General features: G+C 41.2%; 1 pseudogene; it reads left to right on the forward strand.

The window, feature by feature from the left end:
• The window catches only part of LOC109835485, a 39,087-nt pseudogene continuing 16,827 nt past the window's right edge, over positions 797–23,056 (forward strand).

Below are 23,056 nucleotides of genomic sequence, written 5' to 3' on the forward strand. Positions count from 1 at the left end.
TAACAAATTTAGTAAAATATTGTATTTAGTAAGAGACCAAGGTGTGCTAGAAGTCAAGATTCCCAAGTATGACATTTGACCTTGCTTACTAAACTTACAACGTCATGTTTTAGTTGCTACGTAACATATTAACACATGATTGTATTGCATATACTATTTTGTAATGTATGTCAACTTCAGATTATTATTTAGTGGGAAACTTGCTTAGGCTTGATGAGATTTCATCGCTGTTATAGGGCTGCATTAGCCTTAATTATCATACTGGAAGTATAAAGGCTGGAAAATCTATAGTTTCTGCAAGTGGGTTAGCGACTTATTATATAATAGTGTTGATCATGTAGTCACATCTACTAGGTGGGTTGTGCATAAATAAATTTCCTATTGAGATATGGATTAGAAGCATGACTGGTTGTCATCGATCATATAATATCTAAATTACTGATTTGTACTTGTTGAGAAATACTGTGTTTAACATGCATGACTTTATGGAAATTTGTTAGTTGATCACCTAGTTGTCATCCAATAGGAGAGACTATGCATGAAGACGACTCCTGTTAAAATGTGATTTGTAAGTGTGGTTTCATAGCATGGCTATGCTCTCGATATCGATATCCCGATATGAGATTTTTCTTTGGCTATTACTATTACTATAGCATCGACTAGACGATGCCCCCTCTTGATTGGACATGTTCTGGGTCACGGTTATTTCTCATAGTTTTACGAAAGTTGTTCCATGGTAACTCTGTGGTTAGTGCATAACATTTCATGCACAGTTACTTAGACTAAACATACAAACATGGGGTTTAATAAAGGAAAATTGGACGGAGAATATAACATGTATATAAGCGGGGTTGTGCGCATTCTTGATATCCTGGTATATATATATATATATGAGAACTAAGGGCCCATCCTGACTTGAAGCCGTGTTCCCGGGACGGTTTACGGGACATAAAATATTCTTCTCCAATTCAAATAACATCTAAAATAATAATAAAACACTTGTGTGTTGGTGACGAACATTATTTTTGATCTTTATGATTTAGCCTTGTCTTTTATCACTATAAAAGTTAGAATTTATATTTTCTTTATATCTGCCACTTACACTTACGTGCGTACAATTTCTTTATTTTACATGCTTGCTGGGAGTTTTCTGACTCCCCTGGGGTTTGCGTGCCCCAGATTCGGGAACTGTTCTTTCTTTGCAGGATCGTAAGTATTTCGCGGGGGCAGGCTCATCAGCAGTGATCACCATTAATTCTATCAGTTACCCAGTTCAGTTGATTTAGATAGTTATTTGGTTTAGGCTTTTCTTTAGCCACATGTGGCTCTCCAGACTATAGTGTATTTTTCCTTTCATTTTAGATGGTTGTGAACTTGTCATAGAACTCTGAAAATTATAGATATTTCTTAATTATACTTTCCTTTTATTATCTTTGTTACATACTCTTTGGTATAGTTTTGGCTTTACATCTGTATATAGGATGATCTAGAGGTGTGAATGTGGCCGTATGGTTGTATTGTCGGCCGAGTCACGTTCCAAACTATTACATTTTAGAACCGGGTCGTGACAACCAAACATCTTTCTTTAGATTAACAACGTTTTAAAATCATCTTCAGATCTTAAGCACTTCTATAGATTCGTTCTCAAGCTTTTTAGCATGGAAAGACCTAGTCTTTATACATTTAATACAAAGAATTTAACTTTTATTCATAAACTAGTCATTTAGGCTCTACAAAACATGTTTAAAACTCTTTAAAATATTTTAAAAACTGAGAGTGGGATTAACAGAGATGAAACTCGCCTTAGGTTGTAGTGAAACATTTTTGATGCAAAGATGAAGGAGATTTCCACTCCAAAAGCTAAAAACCACAAGAAAATCTTGTTTAAAGGCCTCCAATCTTTTTCAAGAATCAAATTAGGGTTTGGGGTGTTTGGTGGCTGTTAGGGTTCTTAGAAATACTAAGAAAAACGTGAAGAAATGATATATAAACCAAGAGAAACGGATATGGGCTTTAGAAATCCAAAATCAACTCAAAACAGGAGAAAAAACTCTCTGCAGGTCTCGTGATCGATCGCGACGGTCATGGCGGTCGACTGGACTGGAGATTTCCAGTTCCTCACATCTTTGGCCATTGTGCATGTTTCGACTCTTTTCGTTCTCATGTATGAATTCGTTCATACTCAAAGCATATGGTATCATACTCATATACCATTTAATGGTATTTATCATACTAAATATCCATTTATCATAATTAATCTCATATTAATTATATTATCATAAAATTTTGGGGTTTTACACACGTCTACCTACTGAAATCTAAAGATGAAGCCTTCAGCAAATTTGTCGAGTTTCGGACTCGAGTGGAGAAGCAGCTTGGACTTCAGGTGAAAAGACTCAGGAGCGATAGAGGAGGAGAGTACCGATCTAAGGAATCGGAAGCATACTTCAAGGAGCATGGAATCATTGCTGAAACTACTGCTCCATATTCTCCGCAATCTAATGGAATTGCAGAAAGAAAGAATCGTACATTGACCGAGATGGTTAATTCAATGTTAATCACATCTGGTCTACCTACCTGCTATTGGGGAGAGGCTTTGCTAATGGCAAACTGGATTCTAAACAGAGTATCCTATTCTAAAACTGATAATACTTCTCATCAGTTATGGTTAGGATATTCTGATACTTTGGATAATCTCAAAGTGTGGGGGTGTCTTGCATATGTTCGAGTTCCAGATATCAGAAGGCCTAAGCTCTCAAAGTGTGGGGGTGTCTTGCATATGTTCGAGTTCCAGATATCAGAAGGCCTAAGCTCGGACCAAAGGCAAACAGATGTGTGTTTCTTGGCTTTGCTGAAGATTGCGATGCTTGCAGGTTCCTGAACCTTAGAACCAACTCCATCATTGAAGCTCGTGATGCAGAATTCTTTGAGGATAAGTTTATCAAAGATAAATGCTTATTGCTCAAGGATATCGTAGAGAATGCTAGTACATCAGATGCACAAGAGGAGCCAGTTTCATGAGAAACTGAAAGTATCAATGATGAAGGAGTTACTGAACCATCTTCCAAACGTGTCAGGAGACAGAAAGATTTTGGAGATGACTTCATTACTAATAATGTGGAAGGAGACCCACAGACTTTTCCAAGAAGCAATGCAGTCAACAAATATTCTTCTGTGGAAAGAAGCTATAGATGATGAGATGTATTCATTGATCCAAAATCATACGTGGGAGCTGGTGGACGTACCTGAAGGTGTAAGGCCTATCAGTTGCAAGTGGATCTTCAAGAAAAAACTTCGTCCTGATGGTACTATTAAGAAGTATAAAGCAGGACTGGTGGCAAAAGGATTCTCTTAGAGAGAAGGAATAGATTTCTTTGACATCTATGCACCAGTTTGCAGGATCACTACCATCTGAGTGCTTATTGCATGGGCGGCGATAAAAAGGTTCATCATACATCAGATGGATGTGAAGACTGCCTTTCTCAATGGAGACCTTACAAAAGAGATCTACATGGAGAAACCAGAAGGACTTGATGCTCTACCTGGTAAAGTTTGTAAACTTATTAAGTCTCTATATGGACTTAAACAGGCATCGAAACTCTGTCATGAGAAGTTCGATGGGCTTGTTCGCAATAATGAGTATCAAGTCAGTGAGTCTGACAAGTGTCTATACATCAAGGTTGCTGAAGGAAAGGTGGTTGTTATCTGCCTCTATGTGGATGATATGCTCATCATCGGGAGTGATTTGGAGATAGTAACATCTACTAAGAAATTTCTCTTGGCATAATTCAGCATGAAGGACCTTGGAACTACGGATGTGATTCTCGGAATCAAAATTATATACTCTGAAGAGGGTATTGGATTGTCTCAATCTTATTATATCGAGAGCATGCTAAGGAAGTATGGCTACTACGACCTGCTAGAACTGTCAGTGCCATATGATTATAACAAAAAGCTTCGACCGAACACTGGAAGACCAGTAGAGCAGCTAAGGTACTCAAAGATCATTGAGAGTCTTATGTACGCGATGAGCTGCACGAGGCTATATATAGCATTCGTTGTAGGAATGCTTAGTAGGTTCATAAGTAATCCTGGAAAGCTTCATTGGGATGATGTCCAGAGATTGATGAGATACTTGAAAGGAACTACGGGTCTGGGCCTATTCTACACTGGATATTCGACTATAATCGAAGGCTATTCAGATGCGAGCTGATGCTCAGAACCAGATGAGTGTAAATCTACTGGAGGTTTTGTCTTCACCATGGGCGGAGCTGCTATCTCGTGGAAATCTAAGAAGCAAACTATGATTGCATAGTCATCGATGGAATTTAAGTTCTTCGCATTCTGTGTTGCAGGAGATGAAGCTGAGTGGCTCAGTTGTATTCTCTGCGACCTTCCACTAACAGAATTGCAAGGCACAATTACTATCTATTATGATAATCAGGCGACGAGTGTTGTGGCAGCAAACTCGTTGTTCAATGAAAAGAAGCGGATCATTCGACTGAAGCATGGCTATTTGAGAGAACTCATTTGCCAAGGAGTCATCTCGGTGATTGACGTCCGGTCTTCAGAGAATGTGGCTAATCCTTTGACTAAAGGTCTGAAAAAGGATATAGTCGAAAGGACGTCTGCTGTAATGGGTCTCAAAGTTTTGTGAGTCTTACAAATACTTACCATGTTCGTTAAGTTATTAGTTCAAAGCTTACGCTACTACTAATAAAGATAACTGGTCCAAAAGTCAAGTAAGATTTGCAAAATTTGGTGAGTCTTACAAATACTTACCATTCATTAAGTTATTAGTTCAAAGCTTACGCTACTAATAACAAGATGCTTGGTTCAAAAGTTAAGTAAGATTTACAAGTGAAATCCTATCATATAAAGAGGTTGGCTATTAAGCCTTAATAAGTCCAAAGCAATTTGGATGCGGGATGTTGGATAGGTAACATGTCTAAAGGACTCACCGATAATCCTATAATGTAAAGGGGTTAGCTGTTAAGCCTTAATGAATCCAAAACATTTTGGATGCGGGGTGTTAGATAGGAAACACGCCTAAAGGATTCACCTAGATTCCTATCATGAGAGATGATGGCTCTTAAGCCTTAATGAGTTCAAAGCATTTCGTATGTGGGATGTTTGATAGGAAACATGCTTAAAGAACTCACCTATGCCTGGGTGGAGATTTGGCCGTCTCCTATGGTGTCTTGTGGAAAGATATCTGTACGTGTGAATTTTGATTCTTCCGAAATAGGGGTTTTATTTGTATTGATAAGAATAACTTATTACAAACTAATAAATCGAAATTATAATAGAAATGGAGCGAATGCCCTCCTTGTTTAATATGGGGACTTCGGTGGTGATAGGATGTCTCTCTCGGTGCTTGTGCCGAGTTTGCTTCCCTTGGACGATTCGACCGAGGTTGCAGGCGAGCTTTAGTACGCAGTAGAAGCTCGGTTGGATGAGTTCTAGTCTACCTGAGGCCAAACCAGTGCTCATGCTTATGGGATGACTGCTTGGAAAGAGCTGCAATGCAAGAACTTACAAAGAGCCTAAGAGCCTCGAGTCTGAGAGTTCAGACGAGTCTCCTTCAACAAAGGGAGCCTTTAGCAAATGAGCCAAGGTTCAACCTTCAGAAATGGGATGATTAGCCAACCAAAACTAGGCAACCAATCAACCCCCTTCACATTGGCTGAAAGTGGCTTTTAAATAGACAAGGGATGGCATGGGCCATCCCTTGATTTGTGTGATTTGACCACTAGTAGGGGCGAGGGAGCCAGCCGCCCTAGCTATGGGATGTGACCACCTAGGGAGTCCCGTCAGCCATCCTATTCTTGCTAGGTGAGAAGCGTCATGCTTTCTCCCTTGAAACATGGGATATGACCACTGATGTGACTGTTCCCATACTCCAAGTGGGTAGCTGATAATGCTGGCGGGTTTCTAGCTGTCAGGCGAGCTTAGTCTACGCAGGCAAGGTGCAGGCTGTCAGGCGAGCTTGGTTTTTAGGCGAGCTCGAGCCTTCGTGCTAGCGAGTCGGCCAAACAGGTGGGTCTGACCCATGCCGGTGAGTTCCAGTCTTCAGGCGAGCTTCAAGCCTTTAGGCGAGCTTGGCTCAATGTGCAGGCGAATCTCATTCAGGCGAGCTGTGCAGACCAGGCTGTGCAGACGAAGTTGTGCAAATGAGGCTATGCAGACGAGGTTGTGCATGCGAAGCTATGCAGGCGAGGCTGTGCAGACAAAGCGGTGTAGGCGAGCTGTGTAGATGAGGCTGTGCAGGCGGAGTTGTGCAGGTGAATCTCATTCAGGCGAGCTTTAGAACATACCTCGAAGAATAGGCCATAACTTTCAAACCATAAGTCGGAATTGGACGAATTATATATAAAAATCGACTATCTCAATGAGACGGAGCTGACCAAACCCCCAAAGGGGGTTTGCCGCCATCCGTTTAGCCAAATTCCTTACGGTTTAAGAGATATCTACGTTTTTACTAGTTTCTCACCAAAACGGTAGAAAACTAAAGTCTGCTCTGAATTATCTCTGCTAGGGATAAAGGCAATTTTTACTACCTACAATATCTAGAGCCCTAGCAGAAACCAGGACTAGCACAAGGCCATAAATGTGCAAAAGGCATAGGCAAATGTGGTTCAAAGTGAAAACTACCACAGATGAGTTTGATAGTGTGTGATCGCTGGATTTTAGACATGTGCTGGTTCAAGTCTCTGCGACATCATGCATCTATCTTCTATGCAGTTGGTCTAAGGGAGATTCAAGTCCTTGCGACATCTACCTTATGCACAACGATTGAAACGACGGCTCCATAACACGACACTAGTTTAAAAACTTGTGGGGGATTATTAAATTTTTGGTCAAAAATAGCTTTCCAAAATGAGTTTTCAAACTATATATATATATATTAACTATAAGTACTTTTCATAAATGCTTTGTAGCATAGTGGAAAGTTAAAGTTTTGGTGTTTCAAAAGGTGCTCTGTTTGAGACTTGCCAACAGCAAGTCGAGAAGTGTTTTGTTTTAATTAATCCCTCATAAGTTCTAGTGGGTCGTGGGTCATGGGTCGTGAGCCGTGGGCTAATGGGCCGGGGATCGGGGCTAATCGGGCTGAGACGCTAAGTGGCGCTTTGTTAGGTGCACTTCATGCTACGCATTCGCATGAGGGTGTGACCCTAGCGTTCTCGGAATCAGACAAAGTTCGTCATTTGTTTAACGAGGTTCGTTCGACCTCTGTTCGACGAGGTTTGTTCGACCTCTGTTTGACGAGGTTCGCTCGTCAAACGAGGTTTGTTCGACCTCTGTTCGACGAGGTTCGTTCGACCTCTGTTTGACTAGGTTCGCTCGTCGAACGAGGTTCGTTCAACCTCTGTTCGATGAGGTTCATTCGTCATCTGTTCGATGAGGTTCGTTCGTCATCTGTTTGATGAGATTCGCCTGTTTGACGAGGTTCGTCCTACAGACGATGTTCGTCTGATTTGCTGAGACGTGACCCTCGCGTTTCGTAGCAACGCGTCCATTGGTTGCCTCGTATTATGCAGTTACTTAATGTAGTAGTTACAACAGCATTAAGAGCAATTTAATACATTGATGTTATATTCTTAATTGCTATTGAGAATTGTAACAATCACATTAATTGCTAGTGACTCTTGAGCTGGCCTTAGAGGCCTATAAATAGCGTCATTGGGCAGCTCTTTGTCATTGCTGAATCAGAGACTCGCAAGCGTGGAATACGAACATCGGTACACGCACGCGAGCTTGGAATACGAACGTCGGATCAAGGCGATCTTGACGTTGTTGCTGTTGTTGTGCTGCTGCTGCTGTAACTGTGCCTGTAAGAACCCTGAAACCGAAAGGTTTTGAACCGAAAGATTCCGAGATCAAGGAGATCTTTTGCCTAGACCGAAAGGTCTTATAGATCGAGGAGATCTAACAGTACTGGGTTGGTGCACACCAGAGTACTGCACTGCTGTTCCTGGAAGCAGTTTGGCCTTGGGATCCTTACACCGGAGTAGGCCAAATATTGCTTTAAGTACAGCGTTTCACAAACGCACAACAGTTAACTAAAAAGTTTAAAAATACAACACATAAAATTTCCTTGTTTCATTCCAGATTTAACCACAATTTCCAACAGGGTACACCAGCGGAAGCGGCGAACGAGAGAAGTTCGATGGCTGATAAGCTGACTGCCCATCAAAGCTTGCCTTGTTGCCGAGCTCGACCATCGTCCAAATGGATCGGTCTGTGGTGCTCGCACCATCGGTTAGAATCCATGGCGCCTCGTTTGCTAGAGTGGAGTAGCCAGGGCCGTTGTTCCCCGCTGCAAAGCTAACAAAGATGCCACGTTTGACAGCGCTGAACGCGCTAATGGCCACATGCTAGCAGGGCACCCTTTATCAAATTCTACATATGTGTATAACTATTGTAATTCTTCCTCTTGAAAAAAAAGGATAATAATTCCTTCAAAACATTTATGATTAGTGCATCCTTGTTAAATATATTTATTCCGAGTTTTCATTGTGAATGAAAGGGACGTGAGGCTTGTGGGCCAGCAACAAGACGCGTGAGGAGCTTTGGTTGGCGTGTGCGAAGCTTGGATGTGGGGACCACGTTATCAAACCGCGTGAAGAAATACAGCTAAGTTTGAAAGGCCCACCCGATAGTTTTTTTTTGCTGCAACTATATAAATCTCTTTGTAGTCTAGGGTTTAGGGTTGGGCAGAGGGCTTGGTGAAAAGTACGAAAGCTGGGGGAAAAGCGGCGTACAAACCGAGGAGCAGAAGGAGGTTTGGGCGGCTGTGCTAGGACGGCGGCTGTGAGTCTCTTTTCGACAGAGAAGAAAAACAACTAAGCAGAGGAAGAAAGAGATTAGATTGAGGGTTTAATTGTGAGAGTTGTAAACCTATTTGTATTCTTTTTCTTTCTAATAATAGTAGATCTCCCTCTCCTTGCCCCGTGGACGTAGGCAGTTTTCCGAACCACGGAAAATTGATTGTTTGAGTTTGTGGTCATTGTAATAGTTTTAGGATCCCTCGACGCGCAGTCCTAGAGCTGACGAGAGGAAGAGCTAATATCCCACTTTGATGGGATATTAGGCTTCAGATTCTTGTTCCCTTTGAGAAACAAGAATTCTTATCGATCTTTCTCTCTTATTGTGCACCAGAAACTCTGCCGAAATTTCCGCTGCGCACAACAAGTGGTATCAGAGCCCAGATTCCAGATCTAGGGTTTGGTTGGAGGAGTAGATCAATTTGGAGGCCCGTTTAGGACTTCGTTGGTGATAAAGGTGGGATCTTTTGGTAAAGACTCTATCTTTCAGTTTTGGGTCTATTCTTCGTTCGTTGGTGCGTAAGATGTCGGGGAAAGAAGGTGCTTAGGGTGTCGAGGGTGGTGCTTCTGGTGTGAAGACCATTCAGAGTTTGAATATCCACTCTATGAAGATAGATGTGGAGAAATTTAATAGCACAAACAACTTTGGATTATGGAGATGCGAGGTTTTAGATGCGCTGAATGCGCAGAATTTGGAGGATACCTTGGAGTTAGATGGCAAGCCAGATGAGATTGAAGAGAATGTTTGGAAGAAGATGAATCGAATGGCGTGTGGTGTGATTAGGTCTTGTTTGACTCAAGATCTAAAATATGATGTGATGAATGAGACTTCTGCGAAGAAGATTTGGGAGATTCTCGAAAGCAAGTATTTGACCAAGAGTGTGGAAAATCGCTTGCATTTGAAGAGGAGACTTTATCGTTTCCAGTTGAAGAAGGGAACCTCCATTAGAGATCACATGAACCACTACACAAAGCTTCTTGCGGATTTGGCGAATGTGGATGTCAAGATTGAAGATGAGGACAAGGCGTTGCTGTTGTTGAGTTCCTTGCCCGACGAGGAATATGAGACATTCGTTCTTACTCTGATTAATGGGAAGGCATCTCTTTCGTATAGTGAGGTCACTGCTGCATTGGTGAATTATCAGCTTCGAAAGAAGGATAAGGAGAATTCGACTGAGTCGGTAGCAGAGGCGTTAGTCGCAAGAGGAAAGAATCCAAACCGGAAGAATTGGAAGTCACAGTCTAGAGTAGGGCATCCTAGAATTGGAAAAGATCAGTGTGCTTGGTGCAAGGAGACTGGTCATTAGAAGAAAGACTGCCCAAAGCTCGACGAATGGATGAAGAATAAGCAGAAGGGAAAAGGAAAGCAACCATCATCAGAAGCAAACATCGTATCGGATGGTAATAATTCTGACTCTTCTATTTATTCGCTTTCTATCAGTCCTACAGATAGCTATTCGGAGGAATCTGAATGGATGTTGGATAGTGGTGCGACCTATCATGTGTGCCCTAGAAGGGAATGGTTCTCCAGTTTTGAGAAGCTGGTGGATAGTGGTGTAGTGTACATGGCTGATAACCGTGCATGCCAGATCCTTGGGATAGGAAGAATTCACATAAAGATGTTTGACGGGACTGTTAGGGAGTTAAATGATGTGAGATATGTTCCTTCTTTAAGGAAGAACTTGATCTCGATTGGAGCTTTGGTTAGAGAGGGTCTGAAGGTTCGTGTTGAGGACATGGTTCTCGAGATTGCGAGAGACTCACGTATTTTGATGAAGGGCGTCATGAGAAATAACCTGTATTACTTGACTGGAGGTATAGTGGCAGGTGGAGAGCTGACGACTTCTGTTGATTCGACTAGACTGCGGCATTTGGGGCTTGGCCATTCCAGTATTGATTCCTCGCATAAATTGAAAGAGGGTGCGAAGACCTGCAGTTTGAAGTCCAGTGAACATGTTGATGTGAGCAAGAAGACCGAGGTGAAGTGTGGCACCTCTATTCACCGTGCTAAGGGTCGTTCTGGAGGAGTTCACGTGGATGTTTGGGGGCCTTCCAAGGGGGCATCATTGGGAGGTAATAGAAGTTTGGTTTCCTTTGTTGGTGGCTGTTCTAGGCGTGTTTGGGTTGCAACCAAATCCCCTTTGGAGAAAGTCCTAGTAGTATCCAACAGATTGAAGAAGTGTGTAATAGACAGAAAGGTGAAGGTACTCCATTCTGGTGGGAGGTACAAGATGGACCTATTTCTGTATTGGAGCCGAGCTCACGGCATTTCGAGACACTTCGTTAGAAAGGAAATCTTGGGGCAACTAGATAGGGTGGCAAATTTGGAGAACTGTGCCTTGTTGGAGGAGGATCGGTGTTTGTGGTCGAGCAATGGTTTGCAGAAGAGTTTCTGGACAGAGGCTTCGACATATTTGGGTCATTCTATTAAAGAGTTGTCAACTGCTGTGATTGAAGGTAAAACTCCATTGGAATATAGGTCTGGTAGTGTCACTTTGGTTGAGGCTTCAATGAGAAAGCCAATTGACTCTCAGCAGGTGGAAAGTTTTGAACAGACCTTAGAGGTATCGCAGCGGGTAGAGATTGATGCTACTCCATATTGGGTGAAGATTACTCCAGATCATAATGCATTGTTTGGGATTCCAGTTGAGGTGACACGGCTTGGAGATCATTTGTTTTTTGATGCAGATGATGATTGATTCGAGTGCAGCTGATAGATGTAGTTTGGATATGGTCATTGGTTCACCTCAGGTGGAGGTGTTTGAGGCCATTGGAGGTGCTATCAGCCGCAGAGTAGATGATATTGGAGAAGGGTTGCGAACTCTTCTCTTGGATTGAGGCCTTTGGAGGCCATTTGGGTGAACTACATTCGGCTTGATTCCTTGGGCAAGAGGATACGTAGGCAGTCTTATGATGCAGCCGGGTTTGGATTTTGATGGGGGTGAGATCGATTTGGTGAGTTGATACCGACATTTGGAGAGTGTTTGCACTCTCATTTGGGTTCTCGACTTGTTGTGGATTGAGTCTGTTGTCGTGAATTGTTTCATGGTGTACTGGACACAACAAGTGAGACATTTGGTTTGGTTGGTGTCGGCTCAGTTTTGGAAGAAACTTCACCGAGGTGGAGAATTGTGAATGAAAGGGACGTGAGGCTTGTGGTCCAGCAACAAGACGCGTGAGGAGCTTTGGTTGGCGTGTGCGAAGCTTGGATGTGGGGACCACGTTATCAAACCGCGTGAAGAAATGCAGCTAAGTTTGAAAGGCCCACCCGATAGTTTTTTTTTGCTGCAACTATATAAATCTCTTTGTAGTCTAGGGTTTAGGGTTGGGCAGAGGGCTTGGTGAAAAGTGCGAAAGCTGGGGGAAAAGCGGCGTGCAAACCGAGGAGCAGAAGGAGGTTTGGGCGGCTGTGCTAGGACGGCGGCTGTGAGTCTCTTTTCGACAGAGAAGAAAAACAACTGAGCAGAGGAAGAAAGAGATTAGATTGAGGGTTTAATTGTGAGAGTTGTAAACCTATTTGTATTCTTTTTCTTTCTAATAGTAGATCTCCCCCTCCTTGCCCCGTGGACGTAGGCAGTTTGCCGAACCACGTAAAATTGGTTTGTTTGAGTTTGTGGCCATTGTAATAGTTTCTAGGATCCCTCGACAAGTCAGTCCTAGAACTGATGAGAGGAAGAGCCGATATCTCACTTGGTTGAGATATCCGCTTCAGATTCTTGTCTCCTTGGTGAGACGAGAATTCTTATTATTGATCTTTCTCTCTTATTGTGCACCAGAAACTCTGCCGAAAATTCCGCTGCGCACAACATTCATTTCGGGTGATTTACAAGCATAAAGTTTCTCTAGGTGATAACTGGTTTTGATTGAAAATGAGAAGTCATCTCCGTAGTCAAATTAAGCTATAGGAGTAACTATTCGACAAGTGAGATGCTTTCTTCTTGAATTTGACAGAACTTCAAAAAAATAACGCATAATATTATCGCGTTATGCTCGGTTCAGTAAATTTGGGATCCAAAAGAAGCTAATCTAGAAAAAGCGAGCTCTCATTAACAATCGAAAAAGAGCTAGACCACTTTCTCATATTCCATGGTAATGAAGCCTCAAAAGATATTATTACAACAAGCTACACATGAAACAAGGAACAGACCTTTTCACTCAATAGCAATCATAATCGAACTGTTAACCGTTACACTTTTATCCGAAGATATCCACCTCATAGCTCCTTGATAATACGCCGTATTCCCCGAAGAACTCGGTGTCCCAGTGATAGTCACCGTAGAATTTCAGGTTCTCTTTAGCCTCTGAGAACACAAGGTCCTCCGGGCTCACGCTCACCGTCGGCCCGACCGGAGCCGTAACGTTCACCGCATACATCGAGTCTGGTGCACCCACATTCGTCACGGTCCGTGTCACCACAACTTTGTAGTCATTGCGATCGTTTAACGTCACCATGATCTATGGGTAGTTGAGCTCCGAACTTGGTCGACTCTCAATTGTCGAACAATTGATCGAACGCCTAGCGACGACACTTACTTGCTTCTCCGTGTACCCTGTGTAGTCATTCGGGTCGATGTCGTAGATTAGACCCGGATTGCTGGCTTTTGTAGGGTCGATGTGGCCGGACCCAGTTCAAGTTCTGGTCGCGGATCCAGTTCCCATCGTTGGCGATGGAAAAGGCAGTCTTCATGATTGCCGATTGATTGCAGTCGGAGACCAGTCGGGATGCATACGCCTCAACAAGGCAGCGACTCCACTGAGGTGAGGCATGGACATTGAAGTTCCGGAGATTATGTTGTATTTGGTCTCGGTGTTCGATCCGACCGCGGAGGAGGTGGTTCTCAAGGCAGACGAGAATAGGGAACCTGTAGACGCGTGATGATCATCTCGTTTGCTGGAGAATAAATAAATGAGATTTCCTCTTTTTTCTTTCCAATTTAGTGTGGAGTTATTTTTCCGAAAATACCCCTTTCTTTAATTAATTCATGTCACATCATCTTAACAAGATCCTGATTTTAAAACTTAATTCAACGATTAGAAACTTTGGTGGATAATGGCTCTTATCAACTTAAGTTGACAAGAATTTTTCTCTCTATATATATTCAATTCAAAGAATGATTTGCTATGAACATAGAAATTAAATAAAGAAAAAAGCCCTAATGATCCAAAATATGGGACCAAGGGAGGGGACATGTGATGTGTCCTCTCCCTATTGCATTAATAAGCTAGCATGACCAGCTCATTATACAATAGAAAGGGGACACCTTACCTGTCCCCTCCTATGATCCTATATTTTGGGTCCAGCACTCTTAAATAAATAAAGCTTCAAAATTTTCATTTCTATGGTGGAAGAGATGTGTCAGACTTTATGTTACGGGTCGGATCTATAAGGCTAGTTAAAGTCAATGAAAACACCCAAGAAAAAGGAGGGAAAACATAAATAACAAAATCAGAGAGAAAAAACGCCCCTAGCGGCGCAGGAAACTTAAACGGGTTGGAATTGGTAGGGCTGAGCACGGTTCGGTTCGGGTCGATTTTTACCAAATTTTGAACAACCAAACTAAACCGCATATAATTCAAAACCGAACCAAACCATTGCAAGTCGGTTCGGTGTGGTTCGGTTCGGTTTGTTGGGTTCTAACTTTATTTTCAGAATGACTTAAACAGTAGACGTGCCAAATGCTAAATCAAATAGAATATATCGTGACGGGCAAGGGATCCCACGAATATTAAATAGTAGTATTTCAGGGGTTGCCGACTAAATTTGGAAAAACAAGAGGGAAAAAAGGAACAAAATCATCATCCATGAAAACATATATACCAGAAAACAAATTAAGGATCGTTATCAAAGCACAAACTCAGAAATCATAAGAGAATAGGAGTGCATAAATGAACAAGAAACTGATAGGCCGATATCTCAACTTACTAGCTGCTGTATCCAAGGAAATAAATCAAAATTAAAGAATAATCGCAGTCAGAAGCTTGAAGAAGAGAAAAAGATAAAGTTTATACCTCGGTCTCGGTGACGGCGACGGGTGCGGGTGTCCCCCTAAAGCCAGAGACAGATCCTAAGCCTGAGGAGATGTTTTGGCCTCGGCCATGAAGATTGCGGAAGTGAGGAAGATGAAGAGGAAGTGAGAGAGGTGGACCGTGGAACTGAGGACTAAGGAGTGAGAGAGAGTGAGAGAGAGGAACTGAGGAGGCGGCTGGGAAAGGGGGAAGGGGAGTTTAGGTGTTTAGGGTTTGAGAGTCTGAGACTTTGTCTTTAGGGATGGGTCAGGTTTGAGCAGATTGGATATTTAGACCATGGGGTATTCGGTCGGTTTGGGTCGGTTCGTGTTGAAAAGTTTTTAACCCGACCAGAACCGCCCTACTCTTAAAACTGATTTTTTCGGGTCGGTTCGGGTCGGTTCGGTCAATTTTTTCGGTTTGCACCAAACCGTGCTCAGCCCTAGGAATTGGTGAAAGATATTCTGTGGGATGTTCTTTCCCAACTTGATTCATTGTCGCACGCTTTCCGCTTATAAATTTGAGAAAAATGTGTCCAGGCCCCAAAGGCAGAAACTTCATATGACGAGGCCCCTCATAGTTTCCCTCATGTGGATCAGCCCCTTGAAGTGTAACACTTTGTACTGCAGTCCCTTTTTATCAATTACTACATGCCAGCTAAGCTAAAATCCCCAAATTATCCTTATCCTCTCTCCTCAATCTCTCTGACCCAGCACTCATATCATCTCTCTCTCATCTCATCTCTCTCTCTCTCTCTCTCTCTCTCTCTCTCTCTCTCTCTCTCTCTCATCTCCTCTCTCTCTCTCTCTTACCTCTCTCTAAAACTAAGAGCTTTTCTCAAGCTCGTCGTCCTGGCCCTCGCCCTCCTCGTTGTCGTCGTCGCCGCCTCCGCTCAGGCCCCCAAGACTCCCATCGAGTTCGCCGCCGCCTCCCCTCCCCTCCTCCGCCCGTCCTCGTCACCGTAGATCGCCACCGCTCCCTCGCCGTAGATCGCCGCAGCAGAGCTTGAGGAAAACACTCGAAAAGCTCGAGAAATTGAAGACTGTTGAGGAGTGCAGGGAGATGATCTGAATGTGTAATGTTAATGGAGATGGTGTTTTATGCTTTGATGAATTTAAGAAGATGATGCTACGAGTAGGTTGGTTTTTGAGATTGATATTTACCGTAAATGATGATGTTGTTGTGACCCGTTGAGATTTGGACATTACTTTTTTTTTTGAGATGACTTTGATCAATTGAGGGTTCATGTTGATAATATATCTACGTTTTTTATTTCTCACATGACTGTGGATTTATCCTTTTGAGCTTCTGTATTTGTAAATTGTGATCGATTCTGTGGTAGATGTTTTTTTAGTTACCAGGCCGAGACGCACAGAGCATTAATCTATTAGCTAGAAGAAGAAAAGAAAAAAAGGAAAAAAGGAAAAAAAGAAAAAAGAAAGGTAAGGAGAAGTAGAGTAGAAGGGGAATGAAGAGAAATGTCGTAATTAAGAAAGAACGAAAATATGTATTAATGTATCTCTATGAATGAACTTGCCACGGTGCCGTCGATCGATATTCGAAGCAATATAACGAGAGATAGAAAATAAGCCCAAATAAAAGGAAGATATCATGTGATAGACAATATAAAGGGTTACACGCCGGCGAAGACAGTAGTGAAAACGGAGACCGGAGGTGGCCGTAAAACACGCGCGAAGTCGGCACGGCGCTGCTGTTTTCTGCTCGCTGCTGCCGTCGAGCGATGTTTCGGACATTACCAAGAGAGATAGAGAATGAGTTAGAGCGTGATACAAATTAGAGGTGATAGACAACATGTAGGGCTACTCACCAAAGAAGAAATCGGCGGAAACGAAGATTGGAGGAGATCAAAAAGTGCGTGCGAAGTCGGCACAAAACTATAGTTTTCTACAGTGCAATTTCTCGCAGTTCGGTTTTGCTCTTCACTGTTCGGAGATTTTAGCCACTGTCCAGGCTTGACGGAGGTGGGAGGAGGTTGTCGGGGTCGTCGTGGTGTCTCGGTGGGCTCCATCAGAGGTGGGAGGACCTTTTCTCCGCTCCCAATAGCCTAGAACTAAGATGAATTAGAGCTAAAACTAGCTAGAACTAACATAGATGTGGGCTAGAACTGGCTGTATACAAACTAAAACTAGGGCAATAGAAGCTAGAACTAACGTAGAAGTAAGAATTAACAAGTGTGCATGTAAAAAACCCTTGTTGGGTTTAGAACTAGCAAGATAGAAGCTAGAACTGGCTGAATACAAGTTAGAACTAGGGTAATAAAAGCTAGAACTAGGGTAGAAGCAAGAATTAATAAGTGTGCATATAAAAAACCCTTGTTGGGTTTAGAACTAGCAACATAGAAGCTAGAACGGGCTGTATACAAGCTAGAACTAGGGTAATAGAAGCTAGAACTAACGTAGAAGCAAGAATTAACAAATGTGCATATAAAAAACCCTTGTTGGGTTTAGAACTAGTAAGATAGAAGCTAGAACTGGCTGTATAGAAGCTAGAACTAGGGCAATAGAAGCTAGAACTAGGGTAGAAGCAAGAATTAACAAGTGTGCATGTAAAAAATCCTTGTTGGGTTTAGAATTAGCAAGATAGAAGCTAGAACGGGCTGTATACAAGCTAGAACTAGGGTAATAGAAGCTAGAACTAACGTAGAAGCAAGAATTAAAAGTGTGCATGTAAAAAACCCTTGTTGGGTTTAGAACTAGCAAGATAGAAGCTAGAACTGGCTGTATAGAAGCTAGAACTAGGGTAATAGAAGCTAGAATTAGGATAGAAGCAAGAATTAACAAGTGTGCATATAAAAAAACCCTTGTTGGGTTTAGAACTAGCAAGATAGAAGCTAGAACTGGCTGTATAGAAGCTAGAACTAGGGAAATAGAAGGTAGAACTAGGATAGAAGCAAGAATTAACAAGTGTGCATGTAAAAAACCCTTGTTGGGTTTAGAACTAGCAAGATAGAAGCTAGAACTGGCTGTATAGAAGCTAGAACTAGGGTAATAGAAGCTAGAATTAGGATAGAAGCAAGAATTAACAAGTGTGCATATAAAAAAACCCTTGTTGGGTTTAGAACTAGCAAGATAGAAGCTAGAACTGGCTGTATACAAGCTAGAATTAGGGCAATAAAAGTTAGAACTAACGTAGAAGCAAGAATTAACAAGTGTGCATGTAAAAAACCCTTGTTAGGTTTAGAACTAACAAGATAGAAGCTAGAACTGGCTGTATAGAAGCTAGAACTAGGGCAATAGAAGCAAGAACTAGGGTAAAATTAAGAATTAACAAGTGTGCATGTAAAAAACCCTTGTTGGGTTTAGAACTAGCAAGATAGAAACTAGAACTGGCTGTATACAAGCTAGAACTAGGGTAATAGAAGCTAGAACTAACGTAGAAGCAAGAATTAATAAGTGTGAATGTAAAAAACCCTTGTTGGGTATAGAACTAGCAAGATAGAAGCTAGAATTGGCTGTATAGAAGCTAGAACTAGGGCAATAGAAGTTAGAACTAGGGTAGAAGCAAGAATTAACAAGTGTACACGTAAAAAAACCCTTGTTGGGTTTAGAACTAGCAAGATAGAAGCTAGAACTGGCTGTATAAAAGCTAGAACTAGGGTAATAGAAGCTAGAACTAACGTAGAAGCAATTATTAATAAGCGTGAATGTAAAAAACCCTTGTTGAGTTTAGAACTAGCAAGATAGAAGCTAGAATTAACTGTATAGAAGCTAGAACTAGGGCAATAGAAGCTAGAACTAAGGTAGAAGCAAGAATTAATAAGTGTACACGTAAAAAAACCCTTGTTGGGTTTAGAACTAGCAAGATAGAAGCTAGAACAGGCTGTATACAAGCATGAACTAGGGTAATAGAAGCTAGAACTAAAGTAGAAGCAAGAATTAACAAGTGTGCATGTAAAAAACCCTTGTTGGGTTTAGAACTAGCAAGATAGAAGCTAAACTGACTGTATACAAGTTAGAACTAGGGCAATAGAAGCTAGAACTAATGTAGAAGCAAGAATTAACAAGTATGCATGTAAAAAACCCTTGTTGGGTTTAGAACTAGCAAGATAGAAGCTAGAACTGGCTGTATAGAAGCTAGAACTAGGGTAATAGAAGCTAGAACTAGGGTAGAAGCAAGAATTAACAAGTGTGCATGTAAAAAACCCTTGTTGGGTTTAGAACAAACAAGATAGAAGCTAGAACTGACCATATACAAGCTAGAACTAGGGTAATAGAAGTTAGAACTAACGAAGAAGCAAGAATTAACAAGTGTGCATGTAAAAAACCGTTGTTAGGTTTAGAACTAGCAAGATAAAAGCTAGAACTAGTTGTATAGAAGCTAGAACTAGGGCAATAGAAGCTAGAACTAGGGTAGAAGCAAGAATTAACAAGTGTGCATAACTAGGGCAATAGAAGCTAGAACTAGGGTAGAAGCAAGAATTAACAAGTGTGCATGTAAAAAACCCTTATTGGGTTTAGAACTAGCAAGATAGAAGGCAAGATAGAAGCTAGAACTGGCTGTATACAAGCTAGAACTAGGGTAATAGAAGCTAGAACTAACGTAGATGCAAGAATTAACAAGTATGCATGTAAAAAACCCTTGTTGGGTTTAGAACTATCAAAATAGAAGCTTGAACTGACTGTATAGAAGCTAGAACTAGGGCAATAGAAGCTAGAACAAGGGTAGAAGCAATAATTAACAAGTCTGCATGTAAAAAACCCTTGTTGGGTTTAGAACTAGCAAGATAGAAGCTAGAACTCGCTGTATACAAGCTAGAACTAACGTAGAAGCAAGAATTAACAAGTGTGCTTGTAAAAAACTCTTGTTGAGTTTAGAACTAGCAAGATAGAAGCTAGAACTGGCTGTATAGAAACTAGAACTAGGGCAATAGAAGCTAGAACTAGGGTAGAAGCAAGAATTAACAAGTGTGCATGTAAAAAACCCTTGTTGGGTTTAGAACTAGCAAGATAGAAGTTAGAACTAGCTGTATACAAGCTAGAACTAGGGTAATAGAAGCTAGAACTAACGTAGAAGTAAGAATTAACAATTGTGCATGTAAAAAACCGTTGTTGGGTTTAGAACTAGCAAGATAGAAGCTAGAACTGGCTGTATGCAACCTAGAACTAGGGTAATAGAAGCTAGAACTAACGTAGAAGCAAGAATTAACAAGTGTGCATGTAAAAAATTCTTGTTGGGTTTAGAACTAGCAATATAGAAGCTAGAACTGGCTGTATATAAGCTAGAACTAGGGCAATAGAAGCTAGAACTAACGTAAAAGCAAGAATTAACAAGTGTGCATGTAAAAAAACCATTGTTGGGTTTAGAACTAGCAAGATAGAAGCTAGAACTGGCTGTATAGAAGCTAGAGCAAGGGCAATAGAAGCTAGAAATAGGGTAGAAATAAGAATTAACAAGTGTGCATGTAAAAAACCCTTGTTGGGTTTAGAACAAGCAAGATAGAAGCTAGAACTGGCTGTATACAAGCTAGAACTGGGGCAATAGAAGCTAGAACTAGGGTAAAAGCAAGAATTAACAAGTGTGCATGTAAAAAACCATTGTTGGGTTTAGAACTAGCAAGATAGAAGCTAGAACTGGCTGTATACTAGCTAGAACTAGGGCAATAGAAGCTAGAACTAACGTAGAAGAAAGAATTAACAAGTGTGCATGTAAAAAACCCTTGTTGGGTTTAGAACTAGCAAGATAGAAGCTAGAACTAGCTGTATACAAGCTAGAACTAAGGTAATAGAAGCTAGAACTAACGTAGAAGCAAGAATTAACAAGTGTGCATGTAAAAAACCCTTGTTGGGTTTAGAACTAACAAGATAGAAGCTAGAACTGACTATATACAAGCTAGAACTAGGGCAATAGAAGTTAGAAATAACGTAGAAGCAAGAATTAACAAATTTGCATGTAAAAAACCATTGTTGGTTTTAGAACTAGCAAGATAGAAGCTAGAACTGGCTATATAGAAGCTAGAACTAGGGCAATATAAGTTAGAAATAGGGTAGAAGTAAGAATTAACAAGTGTGCATGTAAAAAACCCTTGTTGGGTTTAAAACTAGCAAGATAGAAGCTAGAACTGGCTGTATACAAGCTAGAACTGGGGCAATAGAAGCTAGAACTAGGGTAGAAGCAAGAATTAACAAGTGTGCATGTAAAAAACCCTTGTTGGGTTTAGAACTAGCAAGATTGAAGCTAGAATTGGCTGTATACAAGCTAGAACTAGGGTAATAGAAGCTAGAACTAACGTAAAAGCAAGAATTAACAAGTGTGCTTGTAAAAAACCTTTGTTGGGTTTAGAACTAGCAAGATAGAAGCTAGAACTGACTCTATACAAGCTAGAACTAGGGCAATAGATGCTAGAACTAACGTAGAAGCAAGAATTAACAAGTGTGCATGTAAAAAACCATTGTTGGGTTTAGAACTAGCAAGATAGAAGCTAGAACTGGTTGTATACAAGCTAGAACTAGGGTAATAGAAGCTAGAACTAACGTAGAAGTAAGAATTAACAAGTGTGTATGTAAAAAACCATTGTTGGGTTTAGAACTAGCAAGATAGAAGCTAGAACTGGCTATATGCAAGCTAGAACTAGGGTAATAGAAGTTAGAACTAACCTAGAAGTAAGAATTAAAAAGTGTGCATGTAAAAAACTCTTGTTGGGTTTAGAACTAGCAAGATAAAAGCTAGAACAGGCTGTATACAAGCTAGAACTAGGGTAATAGAAGCTAGAACTAGCGTAGAAGCAAGAATTAACTAGGGTAATAGAAGCTAGGTTAATCCTTACTTCTACGTTAGTTCTAGCTTCTATTACCCCAGTTCTAGTTTGTATACAGCCAGTTCTAGCTTCTATCTTGTTAGTTCTAAACTCAACAAGGGTTTTTTACATACACACTTGTTAATTCTTACTTCTACGTTAGTTCTAGCTTCTATTACCCTAGTTCTAACTTGTATACAGCCAGTTCTAGCTTCTATCTTGCTAGTTCTAAACCCAACAAGGGTTTTTTACATGCACCCTTGTTAATTCTTGCTTCTACCCTAGTTCTAGCTTCTATTGCCCTAGTTCTAACTTCTATACAGCTAGTTCTAGTTTCTATCTTGCTAGTTCTAAACCCAACAAGGGTTTTTACATGCACACTTGTTAATTCTTAGCCTACATCTATGTTAGTTCTAGCTAGTTCTAGCTCTAATTCATCTTAGTTTTAGGCACTTGGGAACGGAGAAAAGCTCTTCCCACCTCCGACGGAGCCCACCGAGACACTCCGACGACCCCGACAACCTCCTCCCACCTCCGACAAGCCCGGACAGCGGCGAAAATCTCCGAACAGCGAAGAACAAATCCGAACGGTGAGAAATTGCACTGTAGAAAACTATAGTTTTGTGCCGACTTCGCACGCACTTTCTGATCTCCTCCAATATCCGTTTCCACCGATTTCTTCTTTAGTGAGTAGCCCTACATGTTACCTATCACCTCTAATTTGTACAACGCTCTAACTCATTCTCTATCTCTCTCGGTAACGTCTGAAACATCGCTCGACGGCAGCAGCGAGCAGAAAATAGCAGCGCCGTGCCGACTTCGCGCGTGTTTTACGGCCACCTCCGGTCTCCGTTTTCACTACTGTCTTCGCCGGTGTGTATCCCTTTATATTGTCTATCACACGGTATCTTCCTTTCATTTGGGCTCATTTTTATCTCTCGTTATATTGCTTCGAATATCGCTCGACGGCACCGTGGTAATTTCATTCATAGAGATACATTAATACACTTTTTCATTCTTTCTTAATTATGACATTTCTCTTCATTCCCTTTTTACACTACTTCTCCTTACCTTTCTTTTTTCTTTTTTGCTTTTTTTTTTCTTTTCTTCTTCTAGCTAATAGATTAATGTTTTGTGCGTCTCGGCCTGGTAACTAAAAAAACATCCACAACAGAATCGATCACAATTTGTAAATACAGAAGCTCATAAGGATAAATCCACAGTCATGTGAGAAATTAAAAACGTATATATATTATCAACATGAACCCTCAATTGATCAAAGTCATCTCAAATAAAAAGAAAAAGAAAAAGTAATGTCCAAATCTCAACGGGTCACAACAACATCATCATTTACGGTAAATATCAATCTCAAAAACCAACCTACTCGTAGCATCATCTTCTTAAATTCATCAAAGCATAAAAAGCCATCTCTATTAACATCATACATTCGGATCATCTTCTTGCACTT

Source organism: Asparagus officinalis, chromosome 3 (assembly GCF_001876935.1).
Source record: "Asparagus officinalis chromosome 3, Aspof.V1, whole genome shotgun sequence".
NCBI lineage: Eukaryota > Viridiplantae > Streptophyta > Magnoliopsida > Asparagales > Asparagaceae > Asparagus > Asparagus officinalis.